Genomic DNA, 19,996 nt, shown 5'->3' on the forward strand with positions numbered 1-19,996 from the left:
GTGGGAATTAGCTGAGGTCATTGCAGGACCCCTGGCATGGCTTTACAAGCACTCATGATGCTCTGGCATGGTGCCAGAGGACTGGAAGAGGGCCAACATGGTTCCCATTTTCAAAAAAGGGAGGAAGGAGGACCCAGGAAACTATAGGCCAGTTAGTCTTACCTCGATCCTGGGTAAGCTTTTTGAGAGAATTATCCTGGCACATGTCCACGAGGGGCCAGTGGGGGAAATTATGCCTGGGGGCAACCAACACAGGTTCATTAGAGGCAGGTCCTGTCAGACCAACCTGACCAGGTCACCAAATCCTTAGATGCAGGGGTAGCAGTGGACATAGTCTTCCTGGACTTTAGGAAGGTCTTCAATGCTGTCTCTCACCCCGTTCTCATTAAAAAACTGGGGGACTGTGGTGTTGACACCTACAGAGTCAAATGCCCCGCACCTGAGAGCGGAGACTGCTCTGGGGAAACCCCTAGTGGCAGAAAGGGGGAGGCTCAGCTGCCAGTCACCAGGGCTGCACAGGTGCTGGTTGCCGGGGCAACTGGTAAAACCAGCTGACAGGAAGGGGCAGGGATTATCCCTTCTTAAGCCCAGGTAGGAGGCCAGGAGGGCAGTCCCTCTCCAGCAGCCGTGGGAGTAGGGACTCAGCTCGGACAGACAGAGGGGAGGACTCTGGCAGTGAGAGCATCCCCTGGTCGCTGCTGGGGTTGGGGAGCCCTCCTCCCCATCCCCGCTCCCTCACTCTCTAGTAGGGAGTAGATTTTGTTTGACCGGACGGTCTAGTTTTATGTTGTAGCACAGGGGATTTATGTTTTATGTTTACTGTTTTGACCGGAGGACCGGGTGAGGCTGTTAGGGGTTGGAGGAGGCCTCATAGGGACTCCCCAGTAGCATGGGGGTTCCTGGTGCCTGAGAGGGCACAGCATTTGCGGGGTGCAGTGGCCCTAACCCCAGAGTGAGGGGTGGGCAGCAAGGAGCCCCGAGGGGGGGGGCAGCGAGGAGCCCCAGAGCGAGAGGGGGGCAGCGAGGAGCCCCGGGAGTAAAGAGGAGGGCCAGAACATAACAGGGCCCAGGTCAAACCACGTCAACTCCATCTGCGAGGCTTGGGCTGCGGTGTAGGGGAGGAAAAAAGGAGCCGCAGGTAGCACCCCCTGTCACCAGGGTGCAGAAAAATGGGCAGCCTCCCGCTGATTACAACCATCTTCTAATCAAGTAAGATCAAGGCGTGGCAGGAGAGTAAGAAGGCTGTTGGCCCATTAGAAGAGGGCGGAGCCACCCGGAAAGGCTCCGATAGTGATACTCCTGTCACAGTCACCAACTGGCTGGAGGGCCACACCCAGAGAGTGGAGGTGGGTGGATCATTTTTGACTTAGAGCGAGGTGGGCAGTGGGGTTCCTCAGGGCTCAGTCCTCGGGCCCGCACTGTTCAACATCTTCATCAGTGACTTGGACAAGGGGGTAAAAAGCACCCTGTTCAAATTTGCTGACAACACTAAGCTGTTGAGGGATGTGGGCATACAAGGTGGGAGGAATAGGTTGCAATCAGACCTGGACGGGTTACAGGGGTGGGCAGACGAGAACAGGATGGGTTTCAACACTGACAAGTGCAAGGTGCTGCGCCTGGGGAGGAAGAACCAGTAGGATATCTACAGACTAGGGAGCTCCCTTCTCATCAGTGCAGAAGCAGAAAAGGATCTTGGAGTCATCATTGATGCCAAGATGAACATGGGCTGGCAGTGTGGGGATGCAGTCAGGAAGGCCAACCATAACTTGTCATGCATCCACAGATACCTGTCAAGCAGGTCCAAGGAGGTGATCCTCCCCCTCTATGCAACACTGGTCAGGCCACAGCTGGAGTACTGCATCAAATTCTTGGCACTGCACTTCAAGAGGGATGTGGACAACATGGAGAGGGTCCAGAGGTGGGCCACTTGCATGATCAGGGGGCAGCAGGGCAGGCCCTACGAGGAGGGGCTATGGGACCTGAACCTGTTCAGCTTCCACAAGAGGAGGCTGATGGGGTATCTAGTGGCTTGTTACAAACTAGTCAGAGGGGACCAGGAGGCATTGGGGAATCCCTGTTCCGCCGAGCGCTACCAAGACTGACTAGAAATAATGGTCACAAGCTGGCAGGGGGTAGATTCAGACTAGATATCAGGAAGCGCTACTTCACTGTCAGGGCAGCTAGGATCTGGAACCAACTTCCAAGAGAAGTGGTTCTGGCTCCTACCCTGGGGGTCTTTAAGAAGAGGCTAGACGAACACCTTGCTGGGGTTGTTTGACCCCAGTACTTTTTCCTGTCAAGGCAGGGAGTTGGACTTGATGAACTGCTCAGGTCCCTTCTGACCCTACAAACTATGAACTATGAAACTATATCCTAAGGAAGGCCACTTTTAAAGCTGCTGGAGGAGGAGGAGCTGATCACAAGCACCCTGCATGGCTTTTCTAAGAACAAACTGCATCAAACAAACTTGATCTCCTTATTTGACAAAGTAACACAGTGGGCACATCTGCACGTGCATTTATGTACTTTTCCTAATGCACATTAAATGTAAGTACCTTCAATGTGACATACTAAATTAAAGCACTGCTCTAATGTGCAGTAGCACAAGCACACTCTTTTTAGGTGACGCTTAATGTGCAGTAGCCTATTTTACTGTGCATTAGAATAATTGCATGATTTTTCCTGTGCCACTTTAATGCACAGGAAAATAAGCTATTGCACATTAAAGTGCACGGGTAGACACACTCAGTAAGTACTTGGGTGAATGAAAGGAATGCATTACCTTCTCATAAACAAATTGAAGATATGTGGGCTGTATAAAACTCCAGTAAGGTAAATAGAAAACTTGCTCACTAGTCATAAACAAAGAGTAATTATAAATGGATCCATGTCAGAATGATAGGAGGTTTTGGGTGGAGTCCCACCAGGATCTGGCGTAGTCTGAGTGCTGGTCAATATGTTTATTAATAATCTGGATGGTAGCATAGAAAGCTTCTTGACAAGTTTGCAGATGACATGAAGCTAGGAAGGACTGTGAACACAAGGGTGGTAACATAATTTAGAATGATCTAAACATATTGGAAAGCTGGGCTGGAGCCAACAGGATGAAGTTCAATGCTGACAAATACAAGGTACTACACCTCAAGAAGAATAATCAATAATACAAGTACAAAATGGTTGACACCTAGCTAAATAGAAGCACTGCAGAGAAGGATCTGAGAGTCTTGGTAGATCACAGGCTCAGTATAAGTCTGCAGTGTGATGCAGATGTCCATGGACAGATTGGTACAAACTGAGTGATGGTTTGACTTCCTGCTTTACCTGTGGCAGATTAGGATATGATGTTGTGTGTCAGGCTTGACAGTGTAGCTTTTCTAAAAGGTTAGACCAGTGGTTCTCAACCCACAGCCTGCATGCCACATGAAGCACAATCAGCACACTGCTGTGGCCCATGAGACATCCTGTTTAAAAAAAAAAGTAAAGAAATTTGGCACTGTAGAAATAAGAGGTATTACAGAATACTGAGTTGTATTGTATTACTGTAAGATAACACATACAAAATATTTTTTAAATGGACACACAGGAAGTTAGGTGTGTGGGTGTGGCCCACATAACACATTGAGTGGCTAGTGTGGCCCACTATGGCAAATAGTTTGAGAACCACTGGGTTAGACAGTGGATTTGTATGGGATGGTTTGCATAGCGGCAAGGGGTTGGACTAGATGACTTCTAAGGCTGTAGGCACACTAACTATTTCCTAAACCAAGTTAACTGACTCACAACACACAGATAAATTTTAATTCAAATTAAGGGTTAACTTCCTTGATCAAGAGGGTTTGCCCCCTTCTTTACAGACCAGTAGCCTGTGTGCTTGGGCAGAGCTGGGGGCTTAGTCAATGAAATGTTGTTGGCACATTTGATTTGTAAAGGTGTTTCTTTTTGCCTGGCAGCCTCTGTTGTACTGCAAAAACCCAGTTGAGTTTCCCTTGAGGGGACAAATATTTGCAATATTTATCTTCATTCCTAAGGAATGCTTGTCTGAGTTCCTAAGGACTGTTTTTTCTAAAAGCAATGCAGTATATACATGTTAGTTAATGCAGTTTAAATTGCCTAATTCAGCCTCCCCTAGTCTGCATTAACTTTAATCCGCATTCAGTGACAACTAGTTAATTCAGACTGGAGCCAATTTTAATTTGGACTACAGATGTCCACGTGTATATTTATAGCTCTAGTCCAGATTAAACCTAGAAAAATGTAATTTCTATAAGCAGTTTAAAGGTCCCTTGCAGTCCTATTTCTCTATGACTCTATGATCTGCTTAAAGTCACATATTGAGTCACTGGAAGAATTGAAAATAGCACTGCACAAGAGGCCCAACCTCAGATCTTTTGTTCTAGCCATTAGTTATAGAAGATACAAGAGGAAAAGAATGAATCTGAAACACTATGAAGACTTAGACTCTACAGACTCTCACCCGAGTCAAACATTGTCATCTATCCAGGATATAGCATTAGCTTAATGTGCATTAAATGTAGTCATGCTGAAATGCACATGTAGACACACCTTATGTTACTGAGGTAAAGTGACTGAGTAAGAACTGTGCTTTTGGGAACTCAGTAGAACCTCTGGGTAGAGATAAGATTATCTGTAGCATTCCAGACACTGCGTTATAATAAAGGCTATTACATAAGAGATATTTGTCCCTTAAAAAGACTGTCCAGATTTGAGAGCAGCAGAAATTGAAGGCCCAGGATGAAGAGCTGAATGTATCAAAAGGAGTCTTTCATGTATTAGACAAGAAAAAAACCTGTGGCCAGAAGAAGCTACTTCTCAAGGTGGAATTTTCCATCAGCAAAACACCTTCTCATAGCATCAAGTTTTCCATTGGTGAGCAGAGAGAGCTTATACAAAGGCTTACAGCAAGTATGGAAGGCAACATGTCTCCAAATGTGCTGCATTTGGAAAGCTCTGTCATCATTGTAACAAGAGGAACTATTTTGCTGCGTGCTGAAAATCCCAGATACACAAACCTCGAGTGCACACATTTGAGCATATGCTGGAAGAGGATTTTTTGGGGGAGGGGGAAATATTGTGCTATCGAGCAAAATTAGTGAGAGAGACTAGATTTTGCCAGTGGAAGTGCATGAAACAATAGTTTCATTTAATTTGGACACTGGCACTCAGGTTAATGTGAATACAGAAAATTAAAATTGACACCACAGGTGTGTCCAGAAACATCAAAATAACAAGCTATTCAGAAACCTATATGCCAGTGAAAGGGAGATGCATTGCTCATGTCCTATATAAAAGTATTGTACATAAACTTCCATTCATTGTGGTACCTTAGAAGGTGGAATCAATCTTGGGTCTGGCAGTTTGTGAGAAACTGAATCTAGTTAAGTGTATGCTTGTAGTACAAGAAGATGCAAAAGTAATGCCTTCTTATGATCCTCTTGTCCATCACAGCCCAATTCTGGAAAAGCTTCTTAAGAAAAAAGTTATTCCAGAACACAAAAAGCAGCCACGTCCATAGGAAGAAGTATACTTGACATAAATGTAATACTATCATTCAGAACAACTTAGCAGTCTGTAGCTGCTGAAATTTGTGCCATGCCTGGAAGCACTGCTGCCAAAACTTCAAATGAAAGAGCAGTGCTAAAAAGCAACAGTGTCCCATGTAGCGCTAAAAGTGATGGAACTTCTAATCTACAACACATTACTCCAAAGTGGTAATTGGATCCCACTATTAGGACTCAAGTCTATCAAGACTTGGAGGAAAAGCTTTGCTAGACCCTGACCCCATGCAGCGCCCAACAGCTAGGGAGATGAGGGTCCAGTTACCCATGGATCCTGTTACTCTATAGCCAGAGAAGAGCAGGGAGCAAACACCAACTCACATTGCTCGCAACAGCTTTATTCAGAATGGAGACAGCTTCGGACAAGGGCCTCATGCCATAAGAGATGGGATCCTGCCCCAAACAATAGGTTTATCCTACATTTATACACTTTGGTTTATAGTCATTAACATTCAGTCCTCCTTCATCCTGCCTTCTGTTCCAACCATTTCTCCTCCCATCTCAATCTCCACCTCTACTTAATGTTTGCTTCATTAGCATGGAATCGCCTATGCATTTCATTCATTTACATGCCTTTTGGTATGAGCGCATGTCTAAGACTTTGACTTCTCTTCTTCGGTCAGTGGGCGGACTTTGACCAAAACCTGGAAGCTTCTGGAGGCTTCTTCACCAATCACCATTCACCTTCTTGCATATGTTCATCTTGGATTCTGTTACCAATTATGTGTTGTTTTTCACATTCCAACTGTTTTTCTGTCTCATGTTGTATCATCTTCCAACCTTTTTTTGGGCCCCTGTATCTTATCTCATTCCTTACTGTAGCTGGTTCACAGCACACAGACTCACCCAGATTCATTTGCTGCTTTTCCCTCAGAAAATGTTTGACAGAGTTAAAATAGTTACTTAGCATAAGCAAATGGCTGGCTTAGCTATCATTCTGCCTTGTGGTCAGCAGCTTTGCTAGGCCACAGGTCATACCTTGTATTCAGCTGCAAATCCAAGGCTCCCTAATACCGTATTTTTCGGACCATAAGACGCACTTTTTTCCCCCCAAAAGTGGGGGGAAAACGAGGGTGCGTCTTATGGTCCGAAGGTGTGTGTCCCGGGGAGACGGGGCGGAGCTTGCCCGCGGAGGCGGCGGAGCCCGAGCGGGACATCTGCCGCTTGTTTACACCGGAAGCCGGCGCCCGTGCCAGTGGCCGGGAGCCGGCAATAAAAATGGCCGGCCACCGGCACACATAGTCTCTCCTGCCATAAAAACTGGGTGCGTCTTATGGTCAGGTGCGTCTTATGTCCGAAAAATACGGTAATCTAAATTATTGTCATCCTAGCAAGCTTCTCACCAAAAACAAATTGGAAACCTGGTCCAATACTTCATTGGTTTTAGAGGAAAGTGAACACTCCTGAAAGACTAAGAGACTTGCTGAAAAAGCTGCAGAAAAGGGAGAAGAGGGAAGTGAATGGTAAAGGCTTGCTTCAGATTGATGTACTGGTCACCTCTCCTTTGTAGATAAATATTAATTGATTTAAAAAAATTTTTTTTTTAGGGATAGGGGGCCAGTTGATTTTATTTTTTGCAGTTATTGTTAAGGGGGAAGTTGTAATGATAAAACTTATAATTTAGAGACACTCTGTAATTTAGAAGACCTGGGAGTTGGGAGATGGTCCCTCAGTTAGAGTGCTTGCCCACATTACACCTCTCCTGCTTCCATGTTACACTTTTCCTGTGTCCACGTGACAAAAATCGCTGTTAAGCTAGCTAAATTGTGTATGTGTATCCACATTAACAAGTGATTTTAGTATTTTAGTTTTTCTTTTCCATGGTAATTTAAAACACCTCCAACGTGTTTTATTTTTAGCTCCTGAACTTCTTCCATGAGGGTTATTTTTATCATTTAAAATTTGTAACAAGGATCTGAATTATGCCCAAAAAGCTGATTTTTTCCCCCTGCTTTGCAACTATTCCACCACCAGCTGCCACTTGGGGTCACTTGTAAATCCATGGAAGTTCATCTAATTTCTCCTGCACTGATTCAACCAGATACCAGATACTAATCTTGCAATTTTTTACTGATTATTTAATTGCTTATTTTAAAGTAATGAAAGATGAGATTTCTAAAAAAATTAGTTCTGCCTTTTCACATGCACCTCATTTCTGGCTGTCCTTTTCCTTGCTGTGCTGCTGCTGCTTATCAAAGGCAGCCAGCCTTGGCTGCATTCCACCCAGACTCCCAACTTTTTTTCTCCAAGCTCCTGCCCAGGGGCTTGGGGGGGGCACCCCCCCCACCCCTGTGATGTCTGAACAGTGCCTCTATCCCCCAACCCCAGATGTGCTGCCACTTACAACAGTGAGCTGTCCAGCTAGCCAGCCTCAGCTACATTCCACCCAGACCCCAAACTTTTTTTCCCCCCAAGCCTCCACTGGCTGGCCAGCCTCAGCCACTGCTATTTAATTCTGCCCCCCTGTGCCCCCCCCCACTATTTTCCTGTTCCTCTTCTACCCCTCTTTGCATTTTTCTGTTTCAGCAAGCACACAGAAGCCTGTATTGTATTTTAAAAATTAATGACCTAAGTTAACTTAAATATTAACAAAGAAATACTTTAATTTAATTATATAATTTAACTTTTACAAATGAGGAAAGAAGGAAAAATTTTATTCTTCTGTCATCATGCTCCTCTGCCAGGTTTTGCTCCTGCCAAAAAAAAATTGAAATTTGTACAATGTGTAGTATCTCTGGTTGCTAAATATGAGAATCCAAGTACTTGGACTTTCTTATCACAGGACAACTGTATTTAACAATTCTTTCCATTACACACATACCTAAGTAATGAATCTGTATCCCCAAGATACCAGTCTTTCTCTGTCTGTGTTGCTGCATCTCTGCTGTCAGGCCTTCAAAGAGCTGTCAGGAGATATGACATTGAGCACTTACCCCATTCCAAAAACTGAACTCCAAATCACTGTGCTTTCATAAGCTACCCCACCATCCACCAACTTACCACTGTCCTGAACTCTCCTTTGTCCCTGAAGCACAGGTGTCCACCGCATTCCCACTGATCCCATGCTGGGAAGGTGGTTGTACGCAGTAGTGTGCACTACGATTTGGAGGGGGAATGGGGGGTGGGGATTATCCATATTACCCATGGAGTGGGTAGGGAAGTACCCCAAGTGGCTGCCCATGCCTGATGAGAAGTTTGGCACATTGGGCAGCACAAAGACATCTTGCAGCTGTCTCTCTTCCTGCTGTGTCCTGTACCTAATTTATGCTACATTATGTAGGGTGTTTCCCCTAATGCCTTTGTAAATGGCTAATGACTGGTGATCTATTTGATAAGTGCCCTCAGCCACAAGACAGTAGCCTTGGTCATGCTGGCCCCAACCTGGCTGTCACCAGCTTTGGGATTCATATTATCAGGTTCCTCCCTATATCACACTACCCAGCATCACAAAAAATTTTCACCCAGCCTCTTGCGTGAAAAATAAAAATACAGGACACTTTTCAAAGTCCTTTTGCAATATTTTATTTCTATCGGAGATTTTGAAAAAATTCCTCAAGTAGGTAGAGAGAAAAGAGCAATTCTAAACCTAACCTGGTTCACACAGCCCCACCCAGTACCCAGTAGACTGAAGTGCAATCTGCTTTGTGAATACTGGGTTGGCAGTACATGAGGGAGGGAGAAGCACACCAATCCCGAACCTGTTCCCTCACAAGATGCCCCTCTCCTAACCCTCCTCAGGTCACATCAGCATCCTCTTCCTTCTCATCATCATTGTCCCTGAAGCACCTTGAGGCTTTCCTTTAGTGGCTATAGGAGGCATGGCTCTCCTTTGCAAGAGACTGCAGAGTTTGTTTGGGTGGGCTACTCTCAATGCTGCTCCCAGTACATCGGCATTCTTGAAACTCTGTTACAAACACCTGTCTGAACCTTTGTTTCCCCCCTCAAAATGAGACCAACCTTCTGATTGAATTCCTTAAAACATTGTACCATTGTCATTACTAAGGCATTTCATAACCTCTAAATTGGCTTCCTCACTACACTTTAACACATTGAACACATCTTTCCATTTGGATATAATTTCTGCACTGGACATAGCTATGCTTTCAGACATGTCTGTCAGTAGATGAAGTATATTTTCTTAGCTTCTTGTTGATTTTTTTCAATAATTACATTGATGTTGAGCATTAGCAGCTGCTCTTGAAGATGAAGATGAAGGAGTGCCTGTCCACAGACAAAAAGAAAGCTCTCATTAGTTCTTTGGGTAATATTGAACATTTGTAAAGAACAGTGAGTCATTCTTAAATTATTGTAACAGAACTGCCACTTCAGGAATTACCACTGACAGCCTAACCATTACCCAACCATCATCTTAAGGCTGTACCTCAAAAATATTTGTCCTAGCACCACAGCAAGCACCCTGCTTCCACACCCCCCTCAACTGCATGCCGGCCCCACATAAAAAATAAGCTACCTCTGCAGGTGCCTTTGGCAACCAGCCCCTGCTGCAGCAGCCCCACTGGGGATGAGAGCCTGTAGCTCCACTCCCCCTGGAAGTGGCTACAGACCCATGGGCAGCACCCACCATCATGTTCTCCCTTCACACCCCCACCCTGAATTTATGAGTATAAATGTGTAAAACTGAAAATCCAGAACACTACTAATACCAGTACTGTTACTTAAAAGTCACCCTTCATGAGGATAGTGGGGTCTCTATCTCAGGACTCTGCCATTGCCTCCCTGACACAGCATTCCCTTTGGAACCTGATGAGTCCTGCAACACAAAGATGGCTGAGTCAGAGTTTTCTTCCTCATTATGAACAAGAGAGCTATTTCTTTCATATATCTGTTTAGCCTCCTGGGTGTCTGGTAGGGCTGTGCAAAAAGGCACCATTCCATTTTGACTTGTGTTTTGACATCTTGACGTTGCAGGGGTATGAAAACTGCAGGGTTGGTGGCCCCTGCTGAAACCAAGAATCCTGCCAGCTTTCAAGGAGATAGGTGCAGGGGCTTCTGGGGCCCTGCACCTCTGGCTGCTGACAGGTAAAACTCATGACATATGTACTTGTATGACTGTGTATGTATTAAGGTGCATCCTCACTGGCCCTGGGGTATCTACACAACATAGTAGTGTGCCCCAATGAGGTCTTCTCCTCCCCTACTGCCTCATTCCAGTCCACCACTTTAAATGACAACAGGTATAAAATAACTCAGTGAGTGAGCACTAGCACAGTAGCACCAGCCGTATCTCAGGTAGCCAAACTGTTAGAGAGCCCTTCTTTCCACTTAAGTATGAGCTGCTTGTTCTCCTGTGTGCCTGTTAAGGTACACCCTCAGTTTGTGACTCTGTGTGTGTATGTGTGTGTGTGTGTGTATTTGTGTTAAGGTGCACCCTCACTGGCTCTGGGGCCTCTACACACCCAGTAGTGTGCCCCAGTGAGGTCTCCTCATCCCATACAGGCTCAGTGCAGTCCACCACTTTAAGTGGCAACAGGTAAGACAAGTTAGTGTCTTTTAGTAGTCCAACTGTATAGTAAGAGAAATGTATCAGAGCTTTTAGTAAGCTTCTGTGTTGAAAAACCCTTTGCCGGGCTAAGGAAGCACCTGCAGTTGGTGTGTCTCCTGGTCTTGGATGGAAAGAATAGTAAAGAAGCCAGAGGCTGGCATGCAGTGCAGACAAGAAAGCCAGTCAGAAAAATGGAAATGGAGGCATCAGGGGGTGAGGGACAGGCTGCGGTTGGGGGAGTGGGATGTATCAGCACAAGTAAAAGTGCAGAGGCAGAGGTACCTGGGGAGTCAGATGTTCAGCAGGTTGCCATGTGTCAGAATTCCACTGTGTTTTTTGTACCTACTACCTAGGAGGCTGATGAAGTGAAGTTCATAGGCCTGGCTTTAAAAAGTGGTTTGTAATTTCAAATAAGCACCTAACGTCATCACTAGAATTGAAGTCAACTTCCTACATGTCAAAACACAAAACCTGCCAACTATCTCCAGTACCCCCACAAACTGCACATCAGAATCTATCAAAGACAACAATACCCAACTACCTGTGGGGACACATTCCTCACAAAAAAAATACTCTGTCTCTAGTCTCTCAGGCCTGATCCTGAGGGAAAACAATTTACAAACCACTTTGCACAGCTGGACCTATGTACTTCACTTCATCAGACTCATAGGTACAGAAACGCATGGACCCAATATAGATTAGACAGTGAAATTCTGACACTGTAACCTGCTGGAGATCTGACTCCCAGCTACCCCTTTCAGCTGAGAGTGGGGGATTAACTGGTTTTTAAAAAATGAAAAAAGGAAATAGGTGCAGATGGAGTGAGGACGGTGGCATTCACTCCGTCTGCACCTAGAGCTTGGGGAAACCCAGCAGTGGGAGGTTGACCTTCAAGAGGACCAGCTCCTCCACCAAACCAGGGCCCTGTCACCACATCCCCAGTGATGCTGAACACCCTCTTGCTCAGAACACTTGTTGGTGGACAGGACAGATACTTTCAGGCAACTGTGGTCAGATATGGCCACATCTGGTTGTGGCTTGCCCAATAGATCAATGGGTCACACAGCAGTGCCTCCACGTCCTCAGCAAGATAGGCAGCCACCAAGGCCTGAGCGCTACCTGCATGATGGTGGGGTCCGGTGGCTGTGGACCCCAACATAGATGCCATGCCCTTGGCCCACACTGGCAGTGCCTGTGGTGGAGGAGGAGACTGGCTGGTGGATGGCATGCTAGCATGGGACAGTTGATCTGCCTCTTCCATATTCCCCCACCTCCGCCCTTCTGACTCCCTGACTGTCTTCACCAGGATCTCCATCCTCTGATTCAGAGCTTGGCTGCTACATACACTGCCCTTCACCCTCAGATCACACATGGCAGCCAGTACATGCACCATACTGGCCCACAAGGGATCAAGCCATTTCCTGATACCCTTCATCAGCCACCTCACCAGTGCTTGCATATCCAGTGACAGCAGGTTGCCCCAGCCAGGAACAGTGTTCCCCTGGAAGATCTCCATTTGGCTCTGAAGTTCCCTTACTACTGGGATCACCTGGATAAGGAGGGCATTGCCAGTGCTGAGGGTCTCTGTGGCCTTGAGGAAGGGCTTGAGGACCACCAAGTTCTGAGAGATGGTATCCCACTCAGCTCTGTTCAAGGGGACACTGATCCCAATCTCCCTGAGTGAGTAGGGACACTGATCCCAATCTCTCTAAGCAACTTTCTGTTGCTCTACCACCCTCCTGAGCATGAGGTATGTGGGGTATGTGTATGATTTTGTGCTGCAGGATGTTCAGCTCTGCTTGTTTGTCCCACAGATCTTGCCCACCTTGATGCTCCAGTGGAAGTCACTTGCTACCTCCCTGCATCATGGGCCACCTTGACCATATTGGCCCTATTGTCAGTGACCATGAACCCATGGGTGAGCTCACCCTGCTCAGTGATCCACCCCTGCACCAAACAGTTCATGGCCCCCACAATCTCTGTTGCCATGTGGGACTCATCCATCACCTCAGCTTGAAAGAGAGTCCACCAATGACCTGACTGGTCACACCAGTGCCCTGTGAGGGAGACGTAGGCATGATGACCAGCCCAGCTGTTCCAGATGCCCCAGGAGAAGTGTAAGGCCACCTGTGTACCTGCCTTCCACAGCTCCTCCCTCAAGTACTCCCTGCGTGCCGCATACAGGGAAGACACCATCTTCCTGCTGACAGTGGTGTGTGCGGGCACTTGGTCCACAAGCACCATGAATCGCCTGAACCCTGGCTGCTTAACTAAGGAGAAGGACTGGCCTTCAACAGCAAGCATCTCCCCAATGCTTTTGGTGATCTCGATCACCCTTGCAATGCACCCCGCTTTCTGTCCACCTTTCCCCCACTGTTCCAGGGTGGCTTGCCTCTGCTTTGCGGGGGACAGGAGCTTTCGAGTGAAAGGGGGACTTCCTTTTAGGCATGTTCCTGCTGGTGCCAAGCTGAGGAGGAGCAAAGGCAAGGTGGTAGTGCCTGCAGAGATGCGTCAGCATCCCTGTGGTGCTCATGTGTTTTGTTCCCTTGCTCTGGCTAGTTTTGGCTCAGCAGTGCAGGCAGATAGCATATGTGGGATCATCTGCCAGCTCAAAATGATCCCAGACCACACTACCCTCTCACTTCTGGGGCATGGGTGCATTTGTGGATGCTGCTGCACTTTCCCCCCCCTCAGAAGGTAAAGGCACAGCAAGAGAAGCAGACTTAGCTGAGCTGCTTGCTTCCACCTCTACATCAACCTCCTCCAAAGTGTCTTCCAAGGAAGGAGACCTGATGCTAGGAAAACTTGAGGGGTGTTGAGCACAAACTCAGCTGATTCCCCATCCTTCCCCAGAATTTCCCTTGCACTGAGCATGGGAAGTGAAATGGGGGTGGAGTAGGCTGCCGTGCTGGTGCTGGTGCTGCTGCTTGTTGTCATCATGGTGGTGGTGGAGGTAGTGTGTGGGGGGGTGGTTATGGCTGTTGTTCGCGGAGGACATGCAGTCTCAGGCACAGGCAGTGGTACTGGCACTGCTCCCCTCTCCTTGCTGCTTGTAGCAGCCTCATCCCTTCTAGCTGGAGGAAAGAGACTGCATCTCAATTTGGTGAGGGTTGGGAACTCACAGCTCTCCCTCTACCCCCTCTTCTGCCTCTCCTTGAAGGCTGGCCACCTGCCTTTCCACCATACTTCATGGTCAGTTTCATGTCTTCCTTTTCTACAAATATAAAAATATATTTGCATCCCTATATAAATTTAAAAATGTAGGTGTGTGGTGCAAAGAAGATATGTATACAAACAAATAGAAAGATTTCTGTCTCCCTATATAAATTCACTAATGTAGGTGTGGTGGAATGAAGAAATGTATGAAACCAATAGAAATCGATCTTTGTCCCTATATAAATTAAAACATGTAGGTGTGGTACAAAGAATAAATGTATAAAAACAAATATAAATATATATTTCTTCCTATATAAATTCTAGTATGTATGTATGTATATGTATCTATGCTGCAAAGCTTTAAATATATAGAAATAAAATATAAATGTATTTGCCTTCCTATATAAATTAAATTCTATAATAATCCTATCAATATAAGTATAAAATTCAAAAGAATGTATCAATGAATATAATAAAATAAAAGTGCCTAGAAGAAAAAGGTATTCTGAAATCCCTCTTGTTGGAATAGCCTAGCCTAGCAAGTAGAGAATCCTTTAGAAAAAGATCAGTGCTATCCCTAGTTGTCTGATGCTGAGCTGCTGGAGCACACAGCTCAGTAAGTGACATCAAGGCAGAAAGCAGGGCAGTTCAAACAATGCTTCCTTTTATCTTGTTTTTCCCTCCCTCCCCCAGAGCACTGGGATTGGAAGGGACCTCAGGGAAGAATGACACTCCCTGGCCAGCTACACAGGCAATAATGGGAGCAGTCCTTCCCCCCTCTTCCCCCTCCCTCTCCTTACTTCCTGTTTCCTTGCAGACAAGCCCAGCTCCAGCTTCAAAACTTGAAATGTTTCAAAACTTTCAAAATGTTTCGAGTGGCCTTGTTTTGTTTCAAGGCTGTTTTGAAGCCCTCTGTTTTGTTTCAATTTTGCTGTTTCAAGCTAGAAATGAGTCAAAACAGCATCAAAACAAAACAGCCAAGAAAAAAATTCACACAGCCCTACTGTCTGTACCAAAATGCCAGGGTACAGATCCTGTCACCAGGGTAGAGGGGGAGCTAATTTCTGGCTGCATGCCAAAGAGATACTTTGATCAGTCCCAAGTGAAATTGCTGGCCTGTGACTGATTCTGTTCTTGAGGAGGAGGCTGACTGCATGGAACTTGCAAAGTAGCTGTGACTTGACAAGTACTGTGGTGCTGGGGAGTTTCTGGTTCCTCATCATGCATACCACTTGTTGTAAAATGGAATCATTCTACATGAGGCAGACTGGGAATTGTTGTCCTTTACACAATGGAAGGCTCACTTTAAGGTCTTCATCTCACTGTGACACTGTTCCCAGTTGCTTTTGATGCCAAATTGCTCTAATTGTTCAGCAATAGAAATGTAAACAGATTTATTCCTGTGGCTTCCCAGTTGTGTCATGATGCCCCCTTCACTCCAAATGTCAATCACTGCCTCAACTTCTGTGTAAGTCCAGTTTGGTCCCCGTTCTTGTGAAGGATCCATCACATCTTCCAAAATTTGACCTTTTGTGCTCCCCTTCATGGCCAGCAAAATGTAAAGCAGAGCAGATGATACACACTACAGCCTGCACCTGCTGTTAGGACCTCTTCTGGGACCTGTTCTGGGACTGTGAACCTCTTATCAAGAGAAGCATAAAAGAAGTGTGACTTGTCCAATATATCCAGACATTTGAGGCAGTTCTTCACTTTTGACAGTCTAGCCCATGGCATTCAGAAGCATACTCACACTACTATTATGCTGGAAATTCTTGAAAATGTTGGGTGATCACATCAGGCAAGAAACTGTGAACCTGTTTGAATGGCTCAATGACACTCATTTCCTTTAGGCATGTGGACCAAAACAAATCCTTTCTGAGCATTTTCCACAAGGCTGATCAGGGCTCGCTCTTACGGCAAGGGGTGGCAATGGGGGTAGTGGTCCAGAAGATCTCGCTCATGTATATGGTTTGCTCAAGAGTGTTCAAGCACACAGCTTCCATTTTTGGTATGTGGTAACATCTCAGCTCTTTTCAAGAAATACAGAAAACCTTCAGTTGCAAGGAGCACCTGTTTTCATTAGCTATTGACAAGTAAATGACAGGAATGGTTTCATGCTAATCTAGGACAGTGACTTTTTGCAGACATTTGAGACAGAGGTCATTCCACAGGCTGAAATCTTGCTAAAGACAAGGTCTTCCATGAATCTTGAGGGATTAAGGAGAAAGCAGAGGTTAATCTTGAAGGTTGTCCAACATTCACATTGCAGGCATATGGTTCTACTGATGGGATTTAGCAACTTGATGTACCTCTTTTCTGGCATTTTAAAACTCATGAAGAGCCAACTTCACAGGTTTGCCATGAGGAGGATGCTGTTATTTGAAGTGGGGAAGCTGCTCTTGTGTTGCAACAAACAGAAAGTGCAGTTGTCAAAGACTATAGCTTCTTCTTGGCCATACATTCAGGGCAAGCCTTATGGGATATGGGCACATAAAAGCAGCTCAGAGTGGTGGGAAAGAATAGTCATATCAATGTGGAATGAAGACCAGTGGCTGGAAACATTCAGAATGAGCAAAGAGACATTCTTCCACATTGTTAGCTTGCTGAATCGGCACATCCAGTGTCAGACAAGTGTCTTGCAGAATCCTATCAGCCCAGAGAAGTGTGTTGCTATGGGCATCATGAAACTGGCCACTCCAACAAGCCTGCACCACATTGCAAATCCATTCAGTGTGGTTCCCTGCACTGCTGGGAGCACCATCAGTGAGGTTTGCCAAGTGCTACAGGATCTGGGAGCAAACAAATTCATATGCCTAAGTATACCCTGAGGGATGGTGGAAGGATACCACAAAATGGGCTTCCCTAACTGTGTGGGAGCACTTGGCAGCATGCACATTCCCATCCTAATTCAGTCCCAGGACAACCGCTCATTCATAAACAGAAAGGGGTTTCCTTCTATGATTCTGCAAACCACCGTGGGCCAGAGAGGCAGATTTACAAACACTTACATGAGATGGTTAGGAAGCGCCCACAATGCTTATGTGTTTTGAAACTTGCTGCTGCCTGAGATGATGGACAAGGGCCAATATGCCCCAGGACAGGAGGAGATTGTCATCCAGGGTGTTTCAATGCCCCCTCTGATACTAGCTGATGCGGCCTGCCCACTCCTGCCCTGGCTTATGAAGCTGTATATGGGGCAAGTGAGTGATCCAAAGAAATTCCTATTCAACAAGCAGCTAAGCAAGTGCTGCATGGGCATAGAGTGTGTATCTGAGTGCTTGAAAGCCTGTTGGAGATCCCTCAACTACAGGCTAGAAGTTGATGCTGATAACATTACCCGCTACATAGTGGTAGCATGCGTACAGCATAATATCTGTGAAATTGGGGGCAAAGTCTTTGGTGATGCTTAGAGAGATCAGTTAAGAGAATTGACACAAGCCACAACCTTCAATAGCAGAGAAGCAGTTCAGCATGGGAGGCTAGAGATATAGGCAAATAATGGGAGAGGTTCTATGATCAGAAATTGCCTGGCAGCACACATAAGTGCCACTCTGTGTACTCTGTAGTTGTGTGAATTGACCCTTTTTATCATTAATGTTCCATTTCATATTAATTTATCATTGAATGAAGTCCATCTTATAAAAATTTCTTTTGAATAATAGGTTCATAATGAGGTCTCAGGCAGGTCTCTATGGGATGCAGGATGGAGGGGAGGGGGTGCATTGGGTAGGTGGTGGGGGGATGGGTCTCAGTTTCTTTGTGGTGGCAGGTAACTTGAGAAGACAAGCAGGTATACAACCAGTTTGGGGATATGACTGCAAACTGTAATAGAATTAACATGTAAATAAATTAATTGATTCAACAATAGCCTGGTAACCACGACCCCCTTCCCCCGCAGTGCAGCCTCTTGATTCTGGCCACTGCGTATGTGGTGACTGGCAGGAGATGGGGGGGGAATTCATTGCATCTGGGCAGTTTTTTCTTTCTTCACCTCAATGGGGGTTTTAGCTCATTGTGGCCATTTGTGTTGATCGCAAGGGTGGGGAGGGGAAGCTGGAGTAGGCTGATTGTGGCCCCCAGCACCGCTTTGCGGGCAGCTGTCCTGGGCAAGGGAATCCCTGGTAACCAAGGAATCTTGATAATCCTTGATGATAATCACTGCAAAAATTCCTTACAGTTTGACATGATACAAATGAGAGAAGAAACAAGATTATTTCTGTTTTATGTCCTACTTTATATAGTACTGTTTCCATTGAGGCTTTAGATAAACCACGAGTTACATTTTTATAAGTCCAAGTACTGACTGTTACATTTTTTACATACATGGGGGAAGCAGTAGGGCCTTTCCAGGGAGGGGAGGACATGTAAGTCAGCACCAACCAGGAGTGCTAAGAGAGAGCCCCCCAGCCATGGAGGAAGCAGTCATTGGTATTCAAGTGGTGAAGCTGGCTGAAAAACATTTTTATTTGTGAAGAGAATAGTATAATATCACAAAGCTGACATATTATTATATATATCACAAAGTCGTTATGTTATATTATATTATATCACAAAACAACCCCACAAAAACAGGAGGTTTTTTTGCCCTGGACAGAGCCCCAGCTAGAAGAGAAGAGGCAGGGAGGGAGCTTGCCAATTGCCAGCTGTTCCCAGGAATATTAATACGCTATGATCTGGAGAATTTGAGTTAGAACAAGCTGCCCAGCTTGAACTCCTACATCAACAGGACTGGCCGGGTGTGTGTGCGCTTGGTTGTATTGTCAGGCCCACGATGGAGTGGGGAATCTCCCACCATGGAGTGGCGATGCCCTTGGTCATGAAAAACTGGCTGAAAAACTTTTTTATTTGTGAAAATAATAACATTATATCACAGTTTACTTTCAACCAACACTGTTCAAACTTGCATGTAATCTTAGTCCTGATTTTTTAGGGAAAACCCTTTTTTTAGATTGTACCCCCAAAACCAAAAAGAAAGCTGCTCTCTGAAGTGAAAGAACTGAGCATTTTTAACGCTCATTTTTCACCAGCACAAAGTACGGTTCTGTGTGTGTGTGCGTGCGTGTGTGTGTGCGTGCACTTGTGTGTGGGTGTCTGCAGCTAGAGGAAGAGGGAGTGAGGCCCTTTCCTGGCAGAGTTTTACCAGGTTTCAGACCTGAGGAAAGTGCTTCTTGCAGTGCAAAAAAGCATGTGTGTGTGTGTGTGTGTGCGCGCGCACGTGTGCAAGCTGGGATGCCATTGGTTTAAACAGTGAAGCATAGGCAAGAGTGAGAGAGGGAGGGAGTTGTTAGAAAAACTGCACTGTAGCAGTAGTGTGAGGAGAGGGCATATAGGGAAACACCAACCAGGAGTGCTGAGAGGGAGCCCCTGGCCATGGGGAAAGCACCCAGGGGAACAAGCTAGATATTTCAGTTCAACACAGTTGCTATTGTAAAAAGAGAGAGAGAGAGCATGTGCTTATGTGGTAAATCACGTCCATGTTACATATGTAACCATTTTAAACAAAGAAACAAAAATTAAACCACCAGCTGTTAGTTAAACTAAAAGACTACAGAGGCTTGCATAAAATTAAATCAACCATGAGACTAGAAGCTTGTGGTCGTCTCAGGAACATGAGCAAAACTTGATCATGTTGACTACATTGACTACATTGAATGTGAGCAAACAGAAGGCAGTACCATTCAGTAAAATAATATCTCAAAAGGGCTGATTTCCTGAATTGAGGAGAATATTGTGCAGTATAATTTTGGAAGGAAAAAAAGTA

This window comes from Crocodylus siamensis, chromosome 1, assembly GCF_052110815.1.
Source record: "Crocodylus siamensis isolate JL-2025a chromosome 1, ASM5211081v1, whole genome shotgun sequence".
In the NCBI taxonomy this organism is placed as follows: domain Eukaryota; kingdom Metazoa; phylum Chordata; order Crocodylia; family Crocodylidae; genus Crocodylus; species Crocodylus siamensis.